At 44.5% G+C, this 23251-nt stretch overlaps 1 protein-coding gene across 12 annotated transcripts in view; it reads left to right on the forward strand.

Annotated features, from left to right (window-relative positions):
- Positions 1 to 6330: 6330 nt before the first annotated feature.
- CYLD (CYLD lysine 63 deubiquitinase) overlaps positions 6331 to 23251 on the forward strand; it is a 434005-nt gene continuing 417084 nt past the window's right edge. For 4 of the 12 annotated variants that reach the window (XM_085638704.1, XM_085638701.1, XM_085638694.1 and 1 more), the window contains exons 1-2: positions 6368 to 6469; positions 14144 to 14287. The gene's annotated coding sequence lies outside the window, so the exon portion shown is untranslated. Of the gene's footprint in view, positions 6470 to 8182; positions 8282 to 14143; positions 14288 to 23251 lie in introns of those variants that run through there. The other 8 variants (XM_085638697.1, XM_085638695.1, XM_085638699.1 and 5 more) reach the window with 7 other exon arrangements.

Consider the following 23251-nt stretch of genomic DNA (forward strand, 5'->3'; position numbering starts at 1 on the left):
TATCGGCACTGAAGCTGAATGCTAACGGCTTAATGCTGAAAGCTGAACGCTGTTTTGCTACCCTTTCCCGGCCTGATTGATAAATGCAGTTGGCACTGCTACAGCATTATTCATTCATAAACTTTATTTCGACCACTAGGGCCATAAAAGCAACAAAAAATTACAGACAGTATTAACCCCTTGAGTGCCCCACCATTTCCACGCCCTGTGCCGGGCGTTTCATTAGCGGGCGGGGCTCATGACGAGATAGTCTCGTCATGGGCACAGCGCAACCGCGGCCCATGACGAGACCATCTCGTCAAGGGCACTCAAGGGGTTAATAAAAGTGTCACATCAAAACAAATCGCGAACTTAGATCAACATAGTCATGTAAGAAAAAACAATTTAGTCAAATAGTTAACAAATTGTGAAATATTTCCTACGTTGCAGCCATATGGCGTTTAAAAAAAGCGTGAGACTGCAAAAACAATTGGGGGATGGGTGTCATATTTCAAAACTCGCAGGGCTTTTTCGCATTCTCTAAAACCAAGATTAATGCAGATAGGTTTTACCCAGCGTTTTCTTTGCAAATAGTACATTGGGCAAAAGAAGAACACATGTCTTTCATCTTCCAATGAGTAGCCACAAGCAGGACATGAGGTATTATTGTTGGAATCCCATCTGGAGGTAAAGGACCTAAGTGGTAAAGTGCCCATTCTTAGTTGGAGATACAGCTCCCTAGCAACTGGGGGGAAAATCACATCCAAAAATAACTCCCTCCCATAATTTGGTTTTATCTGGAGGAACTGAGCAGTCAACCTACCTACATTTGAGTTCATGTGTAAACATGATAGGAAGAAATGTCTGAATTGTTCGACCAAGTTGGTTTTGGAAACAGCCAGACAAGAACTTTCTGGAGTATCCCAAAGTTCCTGGAAGCCAATCTTGGCACTAGTGACCCTAACGTACATTAACCAAGGGATGTTCAAATTTTTAAGTATAGGCCAAACCCCCCTAAATTCGTTTCTATAAGATTCCAGGTCCGGATTAGACCAGAGTCTCTTCCAGTAGTAGACGGGCCGCACAGCCACCACCTCTTCCATAGGGAGTAAGCCCAGATCAAACCTAATAGGGACCAACGGGGAACTACGTGGTAAGCTCAACAAATTCCTGATAAAGGAGTTTTCAACCCTCGAAAGGCTATTAGTTTTAGAATGGTCCCAGAGTTCCGCTCCATAAATAGAGGCAGCTCTGGCCTGCGTTTTGAAAATTTCTATCACTGGCGCTGCTGGTTTAAAAGCCGAACCTTTAAACAATCTAGCCATGCCTCCTGTAGTTTGGGTCAGCTTTAGTGTGGAATTAGCAACTTGACCTCCCCATCCCAGATCTTCTTGCAGTATAATTCCCAAATAACCAAACGTTTTTACCCGTTCGAGGGGAATACCATTTAATACTGGGTTGGGGCGAGTGTGTTTGGGAGGATTAAGTATCATGAATTTCGTTTTGGCTAGATTGATCTCAAGACCTCTGTCTCTGCAGAAGTCTACAAAACCATCTAGAATACGCTGTATTCCCATGGGGGTGCGTGACAATAGCAGAGTATCGTCAGCAAACATTAAGGCTGGAACTTTTCCCGTGGCCAACCTAGGGACATCGGTGTCCTTTATAGCTAAAAGATGTTTAATTAGCCCATTGATATATAGACAAAACAACGTGGGTGCTAATACACATCCTTGTCGGACTCCTCTTTTGACAGAAAAGCGTTCAGATAGTTCGCCATCTAACCTGGGCAAAATTGCCCATATGGAGGCTCTTCAAAACATCCAAGAGATAGGTGGGAACATTGAGCGTTTGAAGAACTCTCCAAAGGTTTTTACGCGGGACCAGATCAAATGCTGATCTTAGGTCGACAAAGATGAGGTAAAGGCTGCCACCCTCCACACTCACAGTCTTCCAATATATGACCTGGAGACGAAAGATCTGGTCAAGAGTAGAAATACCCTTCCTGAAGCCCGCCTGTAGGGTGCTTAGAATATTGTTTTCTGCTTCCCAGGCCTGTAGTCTATCCAAGACTATACGCCCGAATAGCTTTTGGGTCGTGTCAATTAGACTGATCGGCCGGTAATTAGATGGCTGAAGTGGACAACCTTTTTTATGAATTGGCACGATCTCGGCACCTCGCCAGGTTTCAGGTGGTTCTGCGCTGAGCAAGATGGAGTTAAACAAAACGCACAAATACGGCGCCCATACCTTGGGTTCAGACCTAAAAAGGTCACCCGGGACTTTGTCTAAACCCGGCGCTTTATTGGGTATGAGCATGTGAATGGCGTTTTCGACCTCCTTAATCTTGATTATGGGGATGTCCTCGGTACAGCGGGCTATATTAGGAGGGGAATCAAGTGGAGAGGGTGTGTTACAATTTATATCAGAGTATAGACCCTCAAAGTGTTCTTCCCATACTGCGGGTGCTATATTAGAGCAAGTAATAATATTAGGGTCTTTCTTGCCATTGCTGACAATAGCCCAGAATGTTTTATTTTGCTTTAATGCTGAGACTAATTGAGTTGGTTAACCTCTCTTTATGGGAAATATTGCCATTATTTGACTGATTGAATTTGAGCTTTATGCTCTATCTCACTCTTGCATCTGGTACTTGAACTCTTTATGGGTTTATTTATGCTAACAACATTTTCACCCCATTCTTTAGAATATGGATTCTTTCCTTAATGGAACGCGATGAATGCAGTATATGTTATGAATTGCTCTAACCATATATTTTTATGATCAATTATGTAATTTGACTGATATTTTAATTTAATAAAAGAATGACAAGTGACTAAACTTTTAATGAAAATAAAATCCTTAAAAATGACACCTGAATCTTGTTATTGACTGAACTTAGAAATAGCATGGTGATTGTGATTTATGAGATGTAGAGCTCCTGATCTTCTCATAAATGACACCAAAGGTCTGTCACAGAGAAACAAGAGAAAATCACCAGAGCGTAGATCAACCCTGTTGGGGTGAAATAGAGATGCTAAACCATTTTATTTAATTGATTCACACTCCAGCAGACCAATAGAAAATAAGCTAGAACAAACATCTTACTACAGAATACATTCGAAGATTCTCCCAGGATAGTAGTACATTCAACCACTCTCACGGTCTTGGCTGTACAGTTAAGCTGATACATTGTTTTTATATAAGCCTGGGATAGTGAGAACCGTCCTTGATTCTGTATAACGAGGACATTTCTCCGAGAACATTTTCTGATCACTCAAGTGAAAACTAGATAAGTTTATTTAAAACAGAAATCTGAAACAGATATCAAGTGATATATTGTGAAGTTGAGGTAAGACTGGGGGGGGGGTTGACATAATCTAGTGTTAGGTCAATTCATGTTGCTCCATTTATTGATAACAAATCGAGGCTCCCACATTAATATGTCAGGCTGGGTTCAGGGAAGGCGTCTCTACAATAGACCAGATTTTCCGATTCAATTACTTATACTGGAAAACTGTGACTGTGGGCAGAGGCACGCTGTATACGGTCTTTGTTGACCTGCGGGCAGCATTCGACTTGGTCCCCCGTGCAAAATTATGGCTGGTACTAAAAGATTTAGATGTTCCAGGCGATATCTTAACTATGCTGATGAGGCTCCACCAGGGCAACTATGCTAAAGTCAGATGTGGCAAGGGAGGTGCACTAACAGAGAACTTTCCCGTGGACACGGGGGTCAGACAGGGCTGTGTGCTCGCACCGACCCTGTTCTGCCTCTTCGTGAACGATGTTATAGACTTCCTGACAGGGCTAAGCTATATTGACGCCCCAGTGCTGAATGGCAGGAGGGTACCCGCAATCATGTTTGCGGATGATACCCTCCTGCTTTCAAAATCACCAATGGGCCTCCAGAGAATCTTGGATGGATTTATTAATTTTTGTGAGCTTCGTGGTCTGGAGGTGAATGCGAACAAAACTAAATTTATGACCTTCAACCCACCCCTTACAACCCGCCCAAACCCCTCGATCGGACAAGAAAGTTTGGCCCGGGTCTCTACATTTGAATATCTAGGTGTTACCTTGAATCAATCTTTGACCTGGGATACGCATATTACCAGAGCAAACTTGAAACTTGCCCAACTCGCAGGTGGTATAACTAGGCTGATCTCAAGATCCTCCTACAAGCCTCTCGGCCCACCTCTTCATATCTACAAAACACAGGCTAGAGGGGCAGTAACCTACGGGGGTGAGATATGGGGACATGTAGCATGTCAGAAGTTGCAGATAACCGAGAACAACTTTATCCGACAACTGACTGCCTTACCATCAAGCACCCCGCTCCTCCCGTTGAGATTGGATCTTGGCCTAAGACCAATCTCTGAAGAATTAGGACTGAGGCCCTTGATGTACTGGCGCAGAGTCTGGAGTTCACCAGAGTTATCCAGTTATAGAGCAGAACTAGAAGAAATTCTGCGCTTCCCCAAGGTGTTGCATATACCTTGGTTTAAATATATCAAGAACACCTTTGAAGCGATGGGGAATCCAGAGTTGTGGCTTGACCCACGGAGCGCCTGTCCAAGGATCTCTCGTAGATCATTGGCCGACGCTTACCGCGAGTACAAGTTACAGGCAGCATTCCAATCACTTCGTCAAGACTCGTTGTCCATTCATTTTATTGCTCTCAACGACCATTACCATCTGGAACTGGTCCTTGATGATGTTGCTCCACCATTAACACGCAAATTGTACTTACAGTGGCGCTATGGATCACTTCCGTTGAGGGCATACACAGAGCACTGGCTTAACACGCAGACTACACCTAACTGCCAGGCTTGCCCTCTCACGAGAGAAGACGATTTACATATGATCTTTTTCTGTCCTGCATATAACAAACCACGTAAATACTGGCTTGTGTCCCTCCTCAGGAACTTAGGCTTTACGGAATACCGTCCTGCATACAGAATCCTAAAATCCGACCTGTCTGCCCCTACTGTATGTGCCGTAGCCAAATTTTTAACCTCAGCATGGTTTATTCGCAATCGCCTCATGTCCAGATAAAACTCCATTTTAAATGTTTTTATGACTATTTTTACGAGGTATTCATTGTTCTGATATGTTAGGTAATATTACAGCTTAAAAGTGTTTATTTTACCTTGAAACTATTATTGTTCATGTTTTACTGTTAAATTGACATTGTATTTTTTTTGTATCTTTTATGGTCCATAGTGACCGAAATAAAGATTTGATGAATGGATGAATATGTCATACATTTGGCAATATAATGTCACTCAGCCTCGCTAAGCGGAAGCATAAAGGAAGAGGATTTCATTGCTTCTGTCCAGTTCTTGAAATGGAACTATGGAAGGGCAGGTACTATCCTCGGAAGGGCCGGTATTATCCCATTACATGTATTCCAGGATTGTAGAGAAGTACGGGTACTCCCCCTTCCAAATCAAAGCAGCGCAGGTACTAGGTATTGGAGAGTACCTGCCCGTTTAAGCACTGCTTCTCTCAATAGTTTGACTGTCCTGAACTTAAAAAACATACAAGCTAGGCCGCTAAAAAACATACACGGCTTGTTGGCAACCCTTTGTTCCTGGTGTTGCTCCCAACTTTCTCCAGCAAGCGGAGTTTTCCGGTCTGCTGTTTTGACTGCACCCATGTCATTCTATTCATCCAAACATCTCAAAAAACCCAAACATTCTGCGACTGGTTCCGGAACAGTTGAATGTCTTCCGGTGCAGCAGTAGGAGCAATATCTTTCAAACCTGGTTCGGCCATCTTTTTGGGTTAAGTCACTTTTATTGTAACTTATTGTGGACTGGGTTGGGAAGCACAGTTTGAAATTCCCTTACCGTAATGACCCATAGCCTGCGTAGTCTTCGCAAAGCGAGCTTTTTTTATTTTTTATTTCCCATGTCTTCCTAGAGCGTCTTCCCTTCTTGTAAAATGTCCTAGTGTGCCCTATGTTGCAGTCGACAAAATTAGAAGAGGGTAGAATGCCATCTCAAGATTGCGGCCATCTTAAAATGGGGCATTTACTTAGCCTCTAACTATTTGTAGCAAGAAACGGCATGGAAAATATACTTTTTTATAAAGAGATTGCAGTCGAAGTTTAAGGCAATTAATACAATCAAGTTCGTTGGATTTAAATGTATGTGCATTTACACATTGTATCTGGTCTTTTTTTATGCCTCATTTACAATCCGCGCTCCTACTTTAAATACATGCTATTTTATAACTTCGATGCGACTTCTCTTAACAAAAGAAAATAACAATAGTCATTTAGCCTTAAACTTGGGACAGTGGTGATTGGGCTTGTTTTGGTAGGGCCTGTGTTCTTGTTTTGGGCTTCTTTTGAAGGTGAGTGGTGCTTGTTTTGGATTTCAGACCTGGCAACGGTGCATCGTATATAGAAGTTGGTTTGGTTTGAGTCGGAAACGTAGTAGAAGAAATCGGGTCTTTAAACTCGTCAGTCGGGAGACGGAAGGTAAGGACCACGTTCTGTAACATGTCGCATGATTCGCGGGGAGTGACATGGAAGTACATCAGTTTTCTTTCATGTCCCCTGCATCCAGTGACAGCTGCATTATGCCCTTAATGTTTTGCACACTCTACAGAGGATGACGCATGTCAACCGGTGACATCACCCACTTTTTAAGTTAAACCCACGTCAAGGCTGAGACCCCTCTGAGATATGGTATTTGAAATTTGGCATCGCTTCTGGGAGAGTGTCAGTGATGGTTAATGTTTGAGGGGGATTTCTGTATGAGACGGTTTCTGTGCGGAAGTACTCGTATAGTGGTTTTTGTGACGGGGGTTTGCTTGATATGGAGGGCGAGTGACAAGTGGTGCCTGTGACAGAGAAGTTGTTTACGGGAGGAAATGTCTAAGTGAGGCACCCTTTTAGGGGTGTCTCCAAGGCAGATGGTTGTAGGGGATAGTCCTTTATACAGGCCAGTATGAGGAATTAAACCTGAACAATTCTTTACTTTTTTTATTGTGACCATTACGATAGAGCGCACATCTCTTTTGTAAGTGACTTATTTTAGGAAAACCCGAACGTTGAAAGGGGCTTTTTGCACTATAAAAATAAAAGTGGACATTGATTCATCACAGAAGTAAAAACGCTCTACAAGAAGGTTAAACCTTATATTTATCATTTATATATGTGTATGTATGTGTGTATATATATATATATATATATATTTTTTTTTTTTTAAAGAAGATTTATTGGTTTAATTTAGCTCCTTGAAGGGTGTTTTTTAAACCACGCTTTGATAATATTCATGTTTTAAATTCATGCAGTTTATACTGATTGAGGAAAGAAGATGCTTCTATGTAAAATTCTATACGCAGGGCATTCTTAAATAGTAAGCGTGCTGTAGTCACTCATGCTCTCCCTTTAATGAAAACAGCTGCCCTTCCCTCAAAAATCCTTTGAATAATTTTTTTTTTTTGACCACAGAGCGTGGCCCAGATGCTGCTGTCTTACTTGACTTTCTGTGCCACACGATTCCATTTGCCTGCAGTCATTGCTGCAATGGAAGATGTCTTTTGTACCCACATGCTTGTGATTTTATTTTGTATTACTCGTAGAGCATCCACTTAATGTGCCCATTACCTTATTCGTACAATAGCTAGCCTTTCTTTCAAGAGTACGTAAATTTGTGTACACTATTTATAAGCATAAAATGAGTTGAGATTTGCATTTTTTTTCTGAAGACACTTGTCTTTTTTCATTTTACTTGTAATACGCGAGTAAATGTAAAGGGGTTGTCAGCGATGTTCCCAAGCTTACACTTTGTTTTCCTTTTATTGGAAGCCTATCTAAAAAATTTACAGTTTGGTTTCTCTCAACAACTTGATGGAAATAACTCGACGTTACTTGCTGATCGGCTCCTACACATTTTTTTTCTATGAAGATTTTGTTTTCAAATGCAATGCATGATTTAAGAGAAGCTGATAATTCACAGTAGTGCTATTTCACCACGGTAGCTCTTGCAGTGAATAGCGCATCTCTTTATCACAAGTCATTTCTTATGTGAAAATGGTAGTAGTTGCACATCATGTATTTTTATGTTTAAGTGCTCTGTTTGAATGCTAGTTTGACCTGAATGTGATATCCGAGACATTTACTGAGGTCATGCAGCATCCTCTTATTCATATGACTTGGAGATGTGTCCCTATTGTTTCAGTGCATGCAGCTGCCACATCACTGTGATTTTTACTGGAAGATAGTAACATCTTGACTGCCATCATGTTTGTGGGATGCCATACATGCGCCCTTCTGCTTCTTATGGTATGTCACTTTTTATTCTCTATTGCCTTTAGCATGTGGCTCTATATTTCTAAGAGCCCGAAGGCTACCTAATACTAAGAAACTTTTCTGGTACAGGACTTCGCCTTTTACAATATCTTCTAATAATTGGTTCATTTTGGTGGCTTATTTGCATTTTAGATTTTTAGGTCGATCCTCGACAGCGCTTGCACTGTCTGCAAGACTTGTTTTTTTATCTCTTCTGTGCGCTTTTGGCACACCCCTTGATTGTCATCGTTAACTGTGGCATTCAGAAATGCTGGCATATAATTGGTGCATTTGTGTAAATGTCCCACCTTTGTGTGCTTAGTTCCCTCCCCGGCGATTTCACTAAGAGAACATTTTGGTTAGCCATCACACTGTACAGCGTGTGATGGCCTCTCCTCCTGTATGGGCATTGCAGCCTCATACACAGTTTGGTTCCTTCACACTCTCTGCTCCCTGGGTCTTCGTAAGGGCTCCTCTCGGCTTGTTTATGTTGGCTGCCCTGCAGTGAGAAGTGATCGTGTTTTGTTTACTTCGCTTTATTTGCAGTGTGCCTAGTCTTGCCTCACTGACGCCGCGCTCGTTGTTTACTCTAGTTACACAAATGGGGTTGACCCAGACACATCACTAGGACCTCGGTAAATTGCGGTACAATAAGGTGGGGGTGGTCCCAGTGGACATCACCATCACCTCATTAATCAATTGCAAACAATATTTATGCATATTGAAAATATTTAATCACGTTGAACATATAATGCATCATGTTAAAAACATAGTATATTTCTCAAAAAAGTTTGTGCATAGGTGCCCCAGAAGGGGAAGGTTGGAGTTGGTGCAGGGAGGGCAGTGAAAAGTGTGTACATCCAAACGCATAAAAGGCCTGCACTGCCCTCACTGAACTCTTAAAGAGGCACAGACCAAGTACAACTGCAGCGGCCGTGGTGATCCTTTGAGGTTTCAGTGAACAGCAACATGAGTCTTCACTTTTTGTCATGGAGCGCACAGGAAGCAGGTGTGTATTTGTCTGCAGCAAGCATACTCCTAAAGCTCAGGCTGGAGTTCTCGTGCCGCTAACAAAAGTAGAGCTTAAGCTGTGTTCACTCAAGTAAAAAACAGGACACGCTTATTGTTGAAAAGAAGAAAACACGCTCCCCACAGAAGCCCATTTCCGTACTACAGTGTGCAAAGAATGGCCTGTGACAATATATGATGGCCAATGTATGGTATATATGGGCAATCCCTCGTGTGCACCAGTGTGAAAGGTGCGGGACGTGCGTGTGGAAACCAGCTGCTGATCCCGTGACAGTGGAGGGGGTGTGTGTGTGTGTGTGTGTGTGTGTGTCAGTGTGTCAGTGTGTCAGTCAGTATGTATTTCTCTGTGTGTGTGTTAGGGTGACCTCACGTCCGTTGTCTGTGATGATCCCTTTTATGGACGCCTTTTGGTCGTCATTTTGGGCATTGCAGGGAGCAGCGCAGTTCCCTGTATGAAGCCTCCGCTCCTGATGGGGCTGCCTCGCACTCATCCTCGGAGCACAAGAACAGCCCCACCCCGCCCATTGTCATTCTGTCTGCTGATTGTCCCATACAGAATGACAATGGGCGTCTGGGCTGTTACAGCATGTGGTGGCCTCCTCCAGCCTTGGTCTAGGGCAGTGCATTCTGTCTGACGGAAAGAAATGTACAAAAACGCCCATGCTGCTATGTGAGAATCCAGTTTATCAAAAGAAGGTGGTGAAAGAAGTTAAAAGAAGGGCGTTTTAGTTCTTTCACAGTCTTATAATTATAGAACAGATGCATTTTCAATATTATATTCAACGAAGCCATGGTTGCTGCTTTTTTATTTTATGCAACTAACAACCATTGACGAAACAAATAGTTAGGACTTGTTGTAGGTGTAACGTTACTTGTTCTGTTGTATATCTGATTGCAATGACAGAAGTAGCAGAATACCATTCGGGGGGCACACTGTGCTAAGCATAGAATTTTAGCTTAGGTGTTTTAAGCCACACCCTTAATTACATTGAACACCCCCCTTTAGAGAGACCCCCAGTTTTTTCATCCCACTTACAGCCCTAGAAACAACACCATGTCACAGTCACCTCACGCCCTGGCACTGTGCATCATGAAACACCCATGACTTCCACTTTTTCAGATTGCCTATGTGCAGGGGCATAGAGAACCCCACCCCTTGCTTTAGGATCTACAACAAGGGTGGAGTTCTTGATGGGCCTCTTCTGTCTGCAAATCTGCCGACGAAGGCTCATCTCGTAATTAATATGAAAAGGTGGGTGAGTGAATAAGTGAAGGGATGGGCTGATGGCTGGATGGATTAGTGAAAGAGTGAATGGATGGATGAAAGGGTGAATGGATGGGTAATGAGAAGATGGATGTATGAGTGAGTGGAAAGACGAATGAGAGAAAAGGTAAATAGATGGACGTATGGGTGGAAGGGTAGATGGATGGGTAAAAGGATGGATGAATGAGTGAAAGGATGGATGAGTGAAAGGGTGGATGATGGGCGAGTAAATGGGTGGATGGATGATTGAAATGATGGATGGATTGATGAATTGACAAGTGAAGGGTGAATGGCTGGACGGGTGAGTGAAAGGGTGGATGTAAGGATGGATGAGTGAGTGAAAGGGGGAGGGTAGATGGACAAAGGGATGGATAGATGAGTAAACTCGTGAACGGGTGGATGGATGAGAGGATGGATGGATAAGTGAAAGGATGGATGAGTGATGGGGTCAATGGATGGATTCATGAGTGGATGAGTAGATGGATGGGAGGGTGGATGGAAGGAACAATAGATGGCTAAGTGAAAGGGTCGATAGAGAGAGAAAGAGAGGATGGATGGATGACTGAAAGGGTGGAAAGATGAGTGACTGGGTGGATGGATGAGTAAGTGAAAGGAAGGCTGGATGGGTGAAAGTGTAAATAGCTAGATGGATGAGTGAATGGCAGGATGGGTGGAATAGTGGATGGATGAGTATATGAATAGATGGATGATGGATGTATGAGTGAAAGGGTGGATGGAGGGATGGATGAGTGAAATGATGGATGGAAGGATACATGATGGATTGGTTTGCAAATGGTTAAATATGTTTGGATATGGATGGGCACACGGATGGTAGGACAGAATGAATGGTGAAAGACTGAATGATGGATGAAAGAATGATTACACCTTGTAGCCCCCTTTATCTTAAGTAACATTTCCTATAAATTGACTTTCGCATTTACATGAGTCATTGTCTCTATATAATATGTGTGTGATTTAACGCACTACGCCACCCTGCCCTACATACTTGGGATGAGTAGCATTATAAAAGAAATTAACTGAACATAAGAGAGGGTCTATGTGAAGATGAGGGGCACCATTGGAGGGTGGTAGCAAGGCTGGACTGGCCGGACCTAGCATCAGGCGTTTCCTTGGGAGGCTGGAAAGATGAGGGGGGGTTGTTACTGGGGGCTGGCACTGCAAAGTTCCTTGTATATTGTATATCCAGCAGTATTCTGCCAACAATAAAAGCGGCCTCACTTATATTTAGGTGTGGTTCACCAGTGTCTGGTGACCAATGTACCTGCTGGAGTGAGATGGGAGTTTTGAATCATCTAAGGTAGCACAGGGCATTAATATGCCTGCTGCAAAGAATGTGTACCATGCATATGAAAGAACAGTATTTTATTTGCCAAGCTCAGTGGGTTACTGCTTTTGTCACTGAGATTCTTTTGTTACTGTGCAGTTCATAAGTTAGATATGTAATCTGGCACAATGAGCTTTGAAGTGCCATCAAAGAGCTGCATGCAAGCTGCATGGTACAGGTTACAAATTTATGTTTCCTTCCCTGACTTTCATTATCCTGATGTTGCTAAAAAAGGCTTTTTAGGGTAGGAATAAATTCTTAGCATTAAAGTTAACCCTAACCACGGTGATATGTTCTGGATCCTGAGTTTGTGCTTTTTCAGACCAAGCACTCTTTGCCTAATGTAGCATGTTCTATACACTGATTTACACATGTATGATTCATTGTCTCTATATGTGTGTGTGATGTGAAGTGCTCCGACATCTTATACTGGTGCGAGAAGGGCTATAAAACTAATTAAATACATGTGAGAGAGGGGCTGCGAAGAGATGAGAGCACTGTTGGAGGGTGATAGTGAGAGAAACATTGAAGAGCCCTATCAAAGATTGTCGTACCCTGGTGCACAGTATGGTCATCATTTACTGTGCTTTATAAGCTAATACAATTGATATATAATGACAAATGTGTTGTAGAATGTACCATGTCTTCCCAAATCTTCTTGGGGGTGCGAAAACAAAGGCTGAAAGCTGTCAATTTGTTTGTAACACTCAACAACTTTTAAATATCTGTAAATAAACTGTGCACATTTTTCAAACCACATCAACAGTTAGGAAACCACAAATGGACCACTTGTTTGTAATTCAGAAGTGTGCTTGAAACGGAGTTTTAATAGGATCAAAACAATCAAGACACTTTACTTGGTGATGTTCAAATAACACATATTTGCTGAAACCACAATTCCGCACATTAGTATTTGTGCGCTATATAGATTTATCAGTAAAACTGCATGATGGCATTTTGCTTTCATTTCAATAGAAAATGTTCTGTATGTAAACGACAGTGCCTCCTCCTTCCCTACAAAAATGCCTCAACAGTGTATACAGTTTCTAGTCTGTAGCACACTTTTGGGCATCAATGAGAATCTGCAGTTTAAAGCTCTCATAAATGAAACGGCTCAATCAGTATACTATTTCCAATATACAGCTAAAATAAGGAGGGCTGATATATGGCTAGCCAGGGCATGATATAGTAATGTCAAGTCCTATCTAACCAACCTACAATAATACCATAGCACTTACCAGTGTGCAGCCAATTATAGCGCATACAGGCTCTTAATAACTCCCTTTTCCTGCGTAATGCTCTTACCCTTCTGCAAGACCTCTCTGCTATGGGTCTTATCCATCACTCAGTACTATACCACCCCCTATACCAGTATTCACCAGCTGAACAGAAATGGAATGCTTGAAGTGATCTGACACATTAAGCTGGACACTTGGAGGACTGCACTCTAGTCCAGCACTGCAGGTCCCAATTAGCTGCATACTATGTGTGCTGCTTTACATCTCACAATTTCTATCTGAGCAAATCTTCCTGACCATTTCTCTCACCAAACATGCCTGCTCAGGACCATGAATTGTGAACAAAATATCAGACTGGACAACCCAGTGCGGTAACCTTATAAATATATTATCATATGAAATACCATAAAAAGACCTGTACAGTGGCTCAAAGCTGCGTTCTTACTGAAAAACCGTGAAGTGCACGATTGTCTCAACCTAATATAAACCTATTTTGACTTGTACCTAAGTGGTTGCCTATTTACTTACTTGTATACTATTACGCAACCTCCTCTGATGTGTCTGTAAAACTTACCTTTTGGCCCAAAGTTTTGTCCTGAATTTTGACCCTTTGTCCTGAATCTTTACACTCACCATCCTGAATTTGCACTCATGCCAGTTGGTCACCCTAGTGTGTGTGCCTATGTGTATCTGTGTGTGTGCCTGTGTGTGCCTGTGTGTGCCTGTGTGTATCTGTGTGTATCTATATGTGTGTGCCCGTGTATCTATGTGTGTGTTTATACTTAATAAAGCGTGTACCAGGGCAAGCATGTTTGCACACTCGTGAAGTTATTGTGACTGAAAAATGTAGTACTTTTGAGAAACTACCGCTAATCTAGCACGGGCGAGTCTGAATATATGTTTCTGTCTACACAAATGTAAGTAACATAATGCACATAGTTTTGTAGCGCACCTTCACGGAAAATAACTGTTTTTTATAGTTGAACAATTGTGCTCATTTTATCAACCTCGGAAGGATGAACATCTTGGTGGACCCTCTAGGATCTGAACCTGTGGCCACGAGGTCAAACACAGTTTTCTAAAGTGGATGCACAAGTTCCCTGAGCCGACAGTCCCAGCTGAATGTAAGTCATTTGACAAAATGTTTGACAATAATTATTCCGAATCTAATCCATTCTTTGTAGGAAAATATATTCCTTCCTACATGTGAGCAGTTGTTTGAAGAAATGTGTGATAATATTATATCAGAATCTAATGCAGTAATAGTCAAAGTAAGGCCCGGGGGCCACATGCGTCCCTCCTGACCTTTTACATGCTGCCCCCCCATGGCTTCTGTTTACTCAGCGCAGCACTAACATTAACAAGCATTGGCATAGCCAATAGGTCTCGCCTTTGGGACCTTATAAGTGTTTGCCATGCAACAGTTGATGTTGTTGCACCAAGGATATTGTTCTGGATAACTAAACACTTATAAGTTCCCAAAGGCAAGACCTATTGGCTATGCCAATGCTTGTTCCTAGGTGCACTTGTATACTGGGCTCAGGTGCCTGTTTGTGAGTGGAGTGCTTTACGACAGGCCTGGTACTCGGCGGTGAAGATTTCCCATCAGCTACGGGAACTATATAATCTTCAGTTTCAAGGAAAGGGGACAGTAGCAAATTCCAGTTTCTAACGCGAAGAGAAAACAGTGGTCTGGTGCTCAAAACATAGCGAGTTCTGAAAGGCAGACGGGACACATAGGTGTTTTTGAGCCCCGAGAGCGTTTATACTGCTTAAACAATATTTAGCTAAGATCGCTGTAAATTATTTGTTTTGATGAGGTGCTAATATAAGAACAGGTATTAAAATACAATTGTACAATTTAATGGTTCCTTCTCAGCAGAAATAGTTCAAAAAACGTGATGTATTCAAGGGCTGTAAAATGAGCATTTTGTTATTGGTATATGTAACCATCATCGTGTTAAAGATGGCGGGAGGCTGCAGCATTTCATATTCGTGACTTTTCGCTTCATAATCCAGAGCCCGTTAAAGAAAATATTATTTTTAACACGGTTTTAAGATTTGTGAAGACTTGGGAGGGAAAGTGTCCCTTTCCCCTTTTCTGTTCACATTGATGGAGCATTTGAAGGTGGCTCCATCTCTTTGTGTGCCCATACACAAGGCGGTTTATTGTGCTCGCAAACATGAAGTTCATTGAAATGTGTCTTTCTTAGATACCGGTGAAATGCCCGCTACTGCTGAAATACTGGCATTTGGGCATCGGCCCTCCTTTTATCCTAAAGCAGATGGCGAACATTGGCCTTGCCAGTCTTATTGCTAATTCCTGATATCCCTCAATAGCCGAGTGGCTTCGATTTTGCTACAAGAGCAATGTCACCGAGCTGGGGTGCCTCGAAGTGCGGCCATTCATTGTCAACACTATAGCTAGAATTTGTTTCAAACAGGAAGAGCTGAGCGCAGTAAAGCAATTGAGATGGCTAGACGTCTGGGCCTAATGAGTTTATGATACAGAGAGGAGCCTTTCTCTGAAAACACTCATTTTGAGGTTTCTGTCTGTTCGGAGGAAAACAAAAAGATACAGACAAACCTCATTCTCAGGAATCTGGCCTGACCATAAAAGCTAATGTTTGCACCAGGTCTGAGAAACAAATCAAGGGTAGCCGTTTAGAATGGAAGAATAATGGTTGGTCTAGTATTTATTTTGCCACTAGAGGGCAATGTTGTTCCATTTTTATTATGTGCTAGTTCGGTGTGTTGGCGATCGGAGCAGTTTCTTTTCATTCTCGTGTCTACGTTAAAAAAACAAGATCAAAGATCATGTAAGAAAAGAAAAAAACAAATTTCACGGAGTTAATAAAACATTAAATCAAAGTTGGCCAAAGAAAATCAGCCTCCGCCTTCCGTGTAATTGTATTGAACAATTGTTGCATGAGAGCCATGCGACTGGCACTAACTGACCACATCGCATTTGCCAACAAGCACGGCCACGCGGCCGCGAAAGGATTGTGTGGTATGCAGCTATTTCAAAGCACTCATGCTTGTGCTGCCATCCGCCATGCGGGAGCGAGCAGCGGCGGCGCGAGAGCCATATGTTTTCAATTACCACGTGCGCCGTTGCTCGCTCCCGCAAGGTGGATGCCAGCACAAGCACGAGTACGAGTGTGCTTGAAAAGGAGCAGACCGATTTCAAAAGGTCATCTCCTAGAGCCGCGCATGCGCGCTGCCTAGGCAAGACCTAAAAAGGAGTGCTGGGATGTGCTTTTTTAAATGATGGATTTGACATCCTGGGATTGTCATTCGTTTGGGGGAAAAATATACGAAAGGGGTGTATGAAGAAATGTTCTTCACAACGGGTTTTCATAAGTAGTTTTTAACCAGAATCTGGCACAACTGCTAATGATGCACTTTCAAACTCGGTGAAGTCTGACTAGCCATGTCCATCAGCATCTTAAAAATGTGTGTGGGTGTGTAGACTGTGAAGACCTGTAATTATTAAATCTCTTCCCTCCAAGACCATACTTAACTGGTGAAGATCGAAAATACAGTTTTTGTCCCTGTAACTGTGCCACGCAGGTACCACAAGGGTCAAACCTTCCTCAGCTTCTGTTCAACATCTACCCGTAGCATCTGGGACGAGGGATAGGTGAAACTTGCCACCATCATGCTAATATTACACAGAAAGTATTGATAGAATATTACCACACTAATTCGGCACTCATACTTGCACTCTGCCTCAAAATAAAAATTGGACTAGCTCATCACCACCAACAGCTGACCCCACCATAATACGGGAGCTCTTTCAATTAGTCCCCATCCAAACCTGGATGACAACACTCTCATCAAGCACGGTCTCTCCTACTCGACATATTTTTAACCTTCAATATACACAAGATCGTTATTGTGATCTGCACATTAAAAAAGTGTACTACAAGGAGCTCAATACACACCTTGGCTCCTGAGATAGGTGAACCCACCCATCAGTTGGAAAGGCTCTCGTGCTATCCACACTGAAGATGGAAACTGACATCCAACACACCCACCAAAAACCTGACTTACCCCTTTATAAGCAGGTGAACGTGCTATTTCCCCAACGATCTCTTGTGACACCCCTTTATTTACATAATTCCAGTTTTAGATTTCCTTAACTAGCTTCCCATTGACGCCAGTCATCTCTGTAAATCAGCATTCTGATCCAAAAAGTCCTCACCTCAATCACAAAGGTAACAATTCAAACATTAAACTTTGGATATTTCAAAAAAGTTTGCAGCAAAGAGGTGATCTGTCTGGCAATCAAAAGAAACCAAGATGGCTTCAACAATTTCTTGACGGGTGCTTTGTAAAAGCGATTGTCCTTGCCTTGGAACTGCACTATGCCTCTGGGCATGAAACTGGACTTTTCCCCCACACAGAGGTTTTCCGATTAAAATCGATGGCTTCTGCGGGACCTCGCTCAACACCTATCCAACTTCAGTGAGACCTTCCCAGATTCAGCCTGCTGTCTTGCCCCACTGAGATTTTGAATTGCATTTTGTAGCCCAATTCCTAAGGTAAAATCTTTGATTGGGCCATCCTGCTTGGTGCATCCAATTTCGGGATCCATAGCAATCGACTTCAAAGTGTACCCAGGACCCAACCAACTGTGGCCATAGACTATCATTGGTGCTTAGCACTTTTTTAGCACCATTTTCGCTTAAAAATTTAAAGACTGATATCCCTGGTGGCCATTATTGGATTTTTTTTGTCATTTTGGTGTCATGTTTGTTATTAAAACTCTATTTTTCTAATTCAGTTTAGGATTTTAATCATTTGGTGTTTTGACTTTAATGCTGTTTTGGAACTGCAGATATATTTTACATTTTGCCCTAAATCATGCCCATCTGCCCTGCGCCAAAGCTGCCAAGGGTTTGAGCACTTTTGGGGTTCACCCTAAAATGATAAAGTTGTTATAACTTGAGGTGGGTGTCCTCTGACCCACAAAAATAATCCGCTTTGATACACAGTCCTTTTGTCTATTATACGTATATGCTTAACCTGACCTGCAACATCTCATTTAATTATGTCTTAACTTAACCAGTCAGTGTTCTAAAGTCTCATACTCCCAACTTCCTTAGCCAAAGTTAAATATTCCTCCTTATTGTATCTCGTATTCTTATTTTATTTTCTCTTTATGGACGTGCATTCCCTACTTCATCAGTAATTTACAGCTTACTGATAATGTGTGTCAGAGTGTTTACAGCCAACGTTATTTGTATTTGCACCAAAAATGCAATGTACAGTGCTTTAAACTCATGCCGGAAGCATAGAGCGCGCGCTATAACAAGCAATACCAGCATAAACTAAGAGACACTGAATTAATAAAAGAAATAGCCTACAGAACGTAACCACTTTGTGGCGGCACCAGCTGGTTTATAACCTTTTGAACATTTATGCAGTTAGCGAACAGTGGAATGCTGCTGTCCACGAAGCGACAACCATGACCGCACTGAGGTCGGCCTCGGTGGGTTCCTGGCGCTGTGAGCTGCACTGCGTAGCTCCAGCGGTGTACTTGTAAACAACATGAAGTAACAAGTCAAGAATGAAGGGGGAAGGAGGCGGCTTGGATTGGGAAACTCCCCACGGGGTCAATTTATCGGATTTGGTATTGAGCAACTGTAATATCTATGAAAATAATGAGGTGGAAGAAGGAGAATAAAAGAAGTGCACAGAGGGACGAAACCAAACAAAAATAGCACGGCGTAGCGCACACACACCCCACAACCGGTGAAAACGTCGGCGGAGCGAGTGGCGCGTGTGAGAGTGAGCACCAGGCCATATGTTTTGAATTATCGCGCCCGTGTCTGGGCACGATAATTCAAAACATATGGCGCCCGTGTGGGTACCGCAAGCAATAGGCCACACACGCACGAGCATGTGGTGAGCTATTGAAAGCCCCTTACTAAAAGTCTCGCCAGAGCAGCGCATGTGCGCTGCTACACGCTAAACCTAAAAAGGAAAGGGAGAGAGGGAAAAGGAGACGGGAGGACAGAGAAGGGAGGGAAGGAGAGAAGAGGGGGAAGGGAAGGGACGGGACGGGACGGAAAGCAAAGGGTAGGGTGAAATGGAAATAGAGGCAGAGGGAGGGAAGAGAAAGGAGAAAACAGCAGGAAGGGGTGTAGGGAAGAGGTGGGAAGGGAATTGAAGAATAGGGAAGGGAAGAGGCGATGAAGAGGGTAGAGCGCAAGGAAGGGAGAAGAGAAGGGGAGGGGCAGTGAGAAGGAAAGGGAGCGAGACAGGGAGAGGGAGATGAAGAGGATGAGGAAGAAGGCAAGGGAAAGGGAGAAAGAGAGGGAGGTGAGGTGAGGGAAGTAAGGGAAGGGAAGAGAGAGGGAGACGGTGAGGGAAGGAAGGGTGAGGGAAGGAAGGGAGAGGAAGCGAAAGAGCGTGAGGGAAAGAAAGACATAAGGAAAGGGAGGGTAGCAGAGACCGAAGGGATGGGAAGGGAGGAGAAGGGGAAGGAAGGAAAGGAGTTTGGAACAGTAAAGAGTAGGGTAGGGTAGGATGAATAGAGAAAAAGAGGAGGGTTTGAAGGCTAGAGGGAGGGGAAAGGAAGGAAAGGGAGACAGAGACGGGAAGGAAAGGAAAGGAAAGGAAGGGAGACAGCAAGCAAGATGGGGAGAGGGTAGAAGGAGAGGGATTGGGATAGGGAGAAGTAGGCGAAGGAGAAGGAGGAGGATGATAAACAGTAAGAGAAGGAGAGAAAAAGAGGGGGGAAGGAGAAAGGGAAGGGAGGGAGGGAAGAGAAAAGAGAAGGAGAGGAAAGGAGAGGAGTGGAAAGGAAAGGGCATGTGACAGAGGGACAGGGATGGGAGGTAAAAAGAAAGAGGAGAAGGACTGGAGAAAACAGCAGGAAGGGAGGGAAGAAAGGGAATGGAAACAATGAAGGAGGTGGTGTGGGAAGGGCAGGGAGAGGGAGAGGTAGATGGAGGAAAGAGGAGGGGTAGGAAGGAGAGGAAAGGGGAGGGGATGAGGAGGTGAAGGAGGGACACGAAAGGGAGGAAGTAAATAGAAGGAGAGAAAGGGAGGAAGGGAAAGGGAAGGTTAAGGAGAAGGTTAAGGGGAGGTGAAGGGGGGACATGGAAGGAAAGGGTGGGATGTACATAGAAAGAGGGAAAGGGAGGGAGAGGATAGGATAGGAGAAAACAGCAGTAAGGGAAGGGGAGAGTAAGGGAGAAGGAGAAGAAGGAAGAGTAGGACGAGGAGGGGGAGGAAGGGGAAGAGGAAGGGCAAACGGGAAAAGGAGGAGGAAGAGTAGGAAAGGAGAGGGGGAAGGGAAGGATGGGAAGAGGAAGGGAAGGGATGGGAGGAGAGGAGAGGAAAGGTTAGGGAAAGTGATGGAGGGACAGGTAAAGAAAAGATGGGGGTTAGAAAGAGGGCGAGGGGTAGAGGAGAAAACAGCAGGAGGGAAGGCATGAGGCGAGATGAAGGGAAGAGGAGGGAGACAACGAAAGAGATGTGGGAAGAGGGGAAAAAGGAAGGGAAGGGATAATGAGGGGAGATTGAGGGAGAGTTGGAGGGAGAATGCAGGAGGGAGGATGAAGGAGAGGGACAAGGAGAGGGGAAAGGAGAGGGGAAAGGAGACGGAGAGAGAGATGAGGGAGAGAGGGGTGAGGTGAGGTGGGGGAAGGGAAGGGGAAATAGGGGCAGGGAAGGAAAGGGTGTGAGGAACACAGGAGGGAAAGTGGGGAGGGAGGGAAAGGAGAAGAGAAAACAGCAGGAAGGGAATGGAGAGATAGATGGGGAGGGATAGGGAATGCATGAGATAGGATTAGGTGAGTGAGGGGAAGGAGACAATGAGGGGGAGTTGAGAGAAGGGAAGGAAAGGGGGAAGGGAAGAGGAAAGGGAGATAGAGAGCAAGATGGGGAGGGATAGGGAATGCAAGAGAGGCGGTGAGGTGAGTGAAGGTAAGAAAAGGGAAGGGAGACAATGAGGGAGAGTTTAGGGAAGGGAAATTAAGAGAAAGGAAGGAATATAAGGTGGGGCAAGGGAGGGACAGGGAGAAGGAAAGGGGACGGGCAGATGGAGAAGAAGGGAGAGGGAGAGAGAGACGAGGAGAAGGAGCAAGAGGAAGGAAAAGAAGATGGAGAAGGCAAAGGAAGAGAAGGAAGAGGTGGAGGAGAAGGAGGAAGAGAACGAGAAGGAGAGGGAGAAGGATAAAAAGGGATAGGAGGGGAGGAGAGGAAAGGAGAGGAGAGGAGAGAAAGTGATGGGGAGGTGAAAGCAGCAGGAAGGGAGAGGAGAGATAGTGAGGGGAACGAAGCAATAAAGGGTAGGTGTGGGAAGGGAAAGGACGGAGAGGGAGAGGGGGAAGGAGAGGGAGAGAGAGGGGCGAGGAGAAGAGAAGGGGAAGGCAAGGAAGAGGAGGGGAGGAGAAGAAAGGAGAGGGGATGTGATGGAGGGACAGGGAAAGAAAGATGGGAAGAAAAAAGAAAGAAGGAAAGGGGAGGGAGAAGGGAAAACAGCAAGAAGGGGGAGGGGGAGGGATGGAAGGCAAACAGGGAATGGAATGGAATGGGAGGGAAGGGAAGGGAAGGGAGAGGGAGGAGACAGAAAAGGAGAGGAGAGGGGATAGGGATTAGAGGGAGGAGAGGAATGGAGAGGGGAATGTGATGGAGGGAAATAAAGGATAGGTGGTAAAAAGAGAGGGAAAGGGAGAGAGAGAGAAGAAAACAGCTGGAATGGAAGAGGAAGGGAGGGAATGGAATGAGAGGAAAGGAAATGAGAAGAAAGGAAATGGGAAGGGGAGGGAAGGGAAGCACGAAGGAGATGGAGGAGAAAGAAGGGGCAGAGGAAAGGGAAAATGGAAGGTGAGGAGAAAGGGAAGGGAAAGGAAGAGGAAGGAAAGGAGAAGAGAGGAAAGGAAAGGAGACCAAAGGAAAGGAGCGGGGATGTGACAGAGGGGTAGGGAAAGAAAAGATGGGAGTTAAAAGAAAGAGAAAGGGGAGATAAACAAACAGCAGGGAGGGAAGGGAAGGGCGCTATAAAGTGAGATGGGGAGAGGGAGTGGGAGAGGGAGAGGGAGAGGGAGAGGGAGAGGGAGAGGGAGAGGGAGTGGGAGAGGGAGTGGGAGAGGGAGTGGGAGTGGGAGAGGGAGTGGGAGAGAGAGAGAGAGAGAGAATGGAAAGAGTGAGGGAAGGGAAAGGAAGAAGAGAAGAGGAGAGTTGAGGGAAGGTAGACCACGAATGGGAGGTGCGGGAAGGGAAGGGAGAAGGAGAAGAGAAAGGGAGGGGAGAGGAGGAGAGCAAAGGAGAGGCGATGTGACAGAGGGACAGGGAAAGAAAGGATGGGTGGTAAAAAGAAATAAGGGGAGGGAGGGAGAAGAGAAAACAACAGGAAGGGCGGGGAGGGGTGGGAAGCGAAGGGAAGGGAAACCGTGATGGGGAGGTGTAGGAGGGAAAGGGAGAGGGAGAAGGAGAGGGAAAGGGAGCAGTAGGAGATGGAGAAGGAGGAGAGGAGAAAGGGGAGAGAAGGGAGGAGAAGAGAAAAGCAAAGGAGAGGGGATGTGACGGAGGAAGAGGTAAAGAAAGAATGGGAGGTAAAACAAAAAAATGAGAGGGAGGGAGAGGAGAACACATGAGGAAGGAAGAGGAGGTGTGAGACGGGGAGGGGAGGGGAGGGACGGGAAGGAAGGGAAACGAAGGGAAGAAAAGGGAGAGGGAGGAGAGTGATCGGGAACAGGGAGAAGGAGAATGAGAAGAAGTAGGAGTGAGAGTAGGAATAGAAGCAGGAAGAGTAGGAGGAGAAAGAGAAGGAAGAGGAGGAAGTGAAGGGAAAGGAAGGGAAGGCGAGAAGAGGAAAGGAGAGGTGATGTGATGGAGGGACAGGGAAAAAAGGATCGGAGGTCAAAAGAAAGAGGGAAAAGGAGGGAGCCGAGAAAACTGCAGGGAAGAGGTGGGGACAGGGGGAAGAGGTGTGGAGGGGAGGGGTGGGGTGAAGAGAGGAGGAAAGGAAAGGTGGGAGGAGAATGGGGAAGGGAAGGGTATGGAGATGGAGATGGGGAGGGACAGGCAGAAGGAGGAGAGGGATCGGGACAGGGAGAAGGATGAGTAAG

The sequence above is a fragment of the Triturus cristatus genome, chromosome 12 (assembly GCF_964204655.1).
Source record: "Triturus cristatus chromosome 12, aTriCri1.1, whole genome shotgun sequence".
Taxonomy (NCBI): Eukaryota; Metazoa; Chordata; class Amphibia; order Caudata; family Salamandridae; genus Triturus; species Triturus cristatus.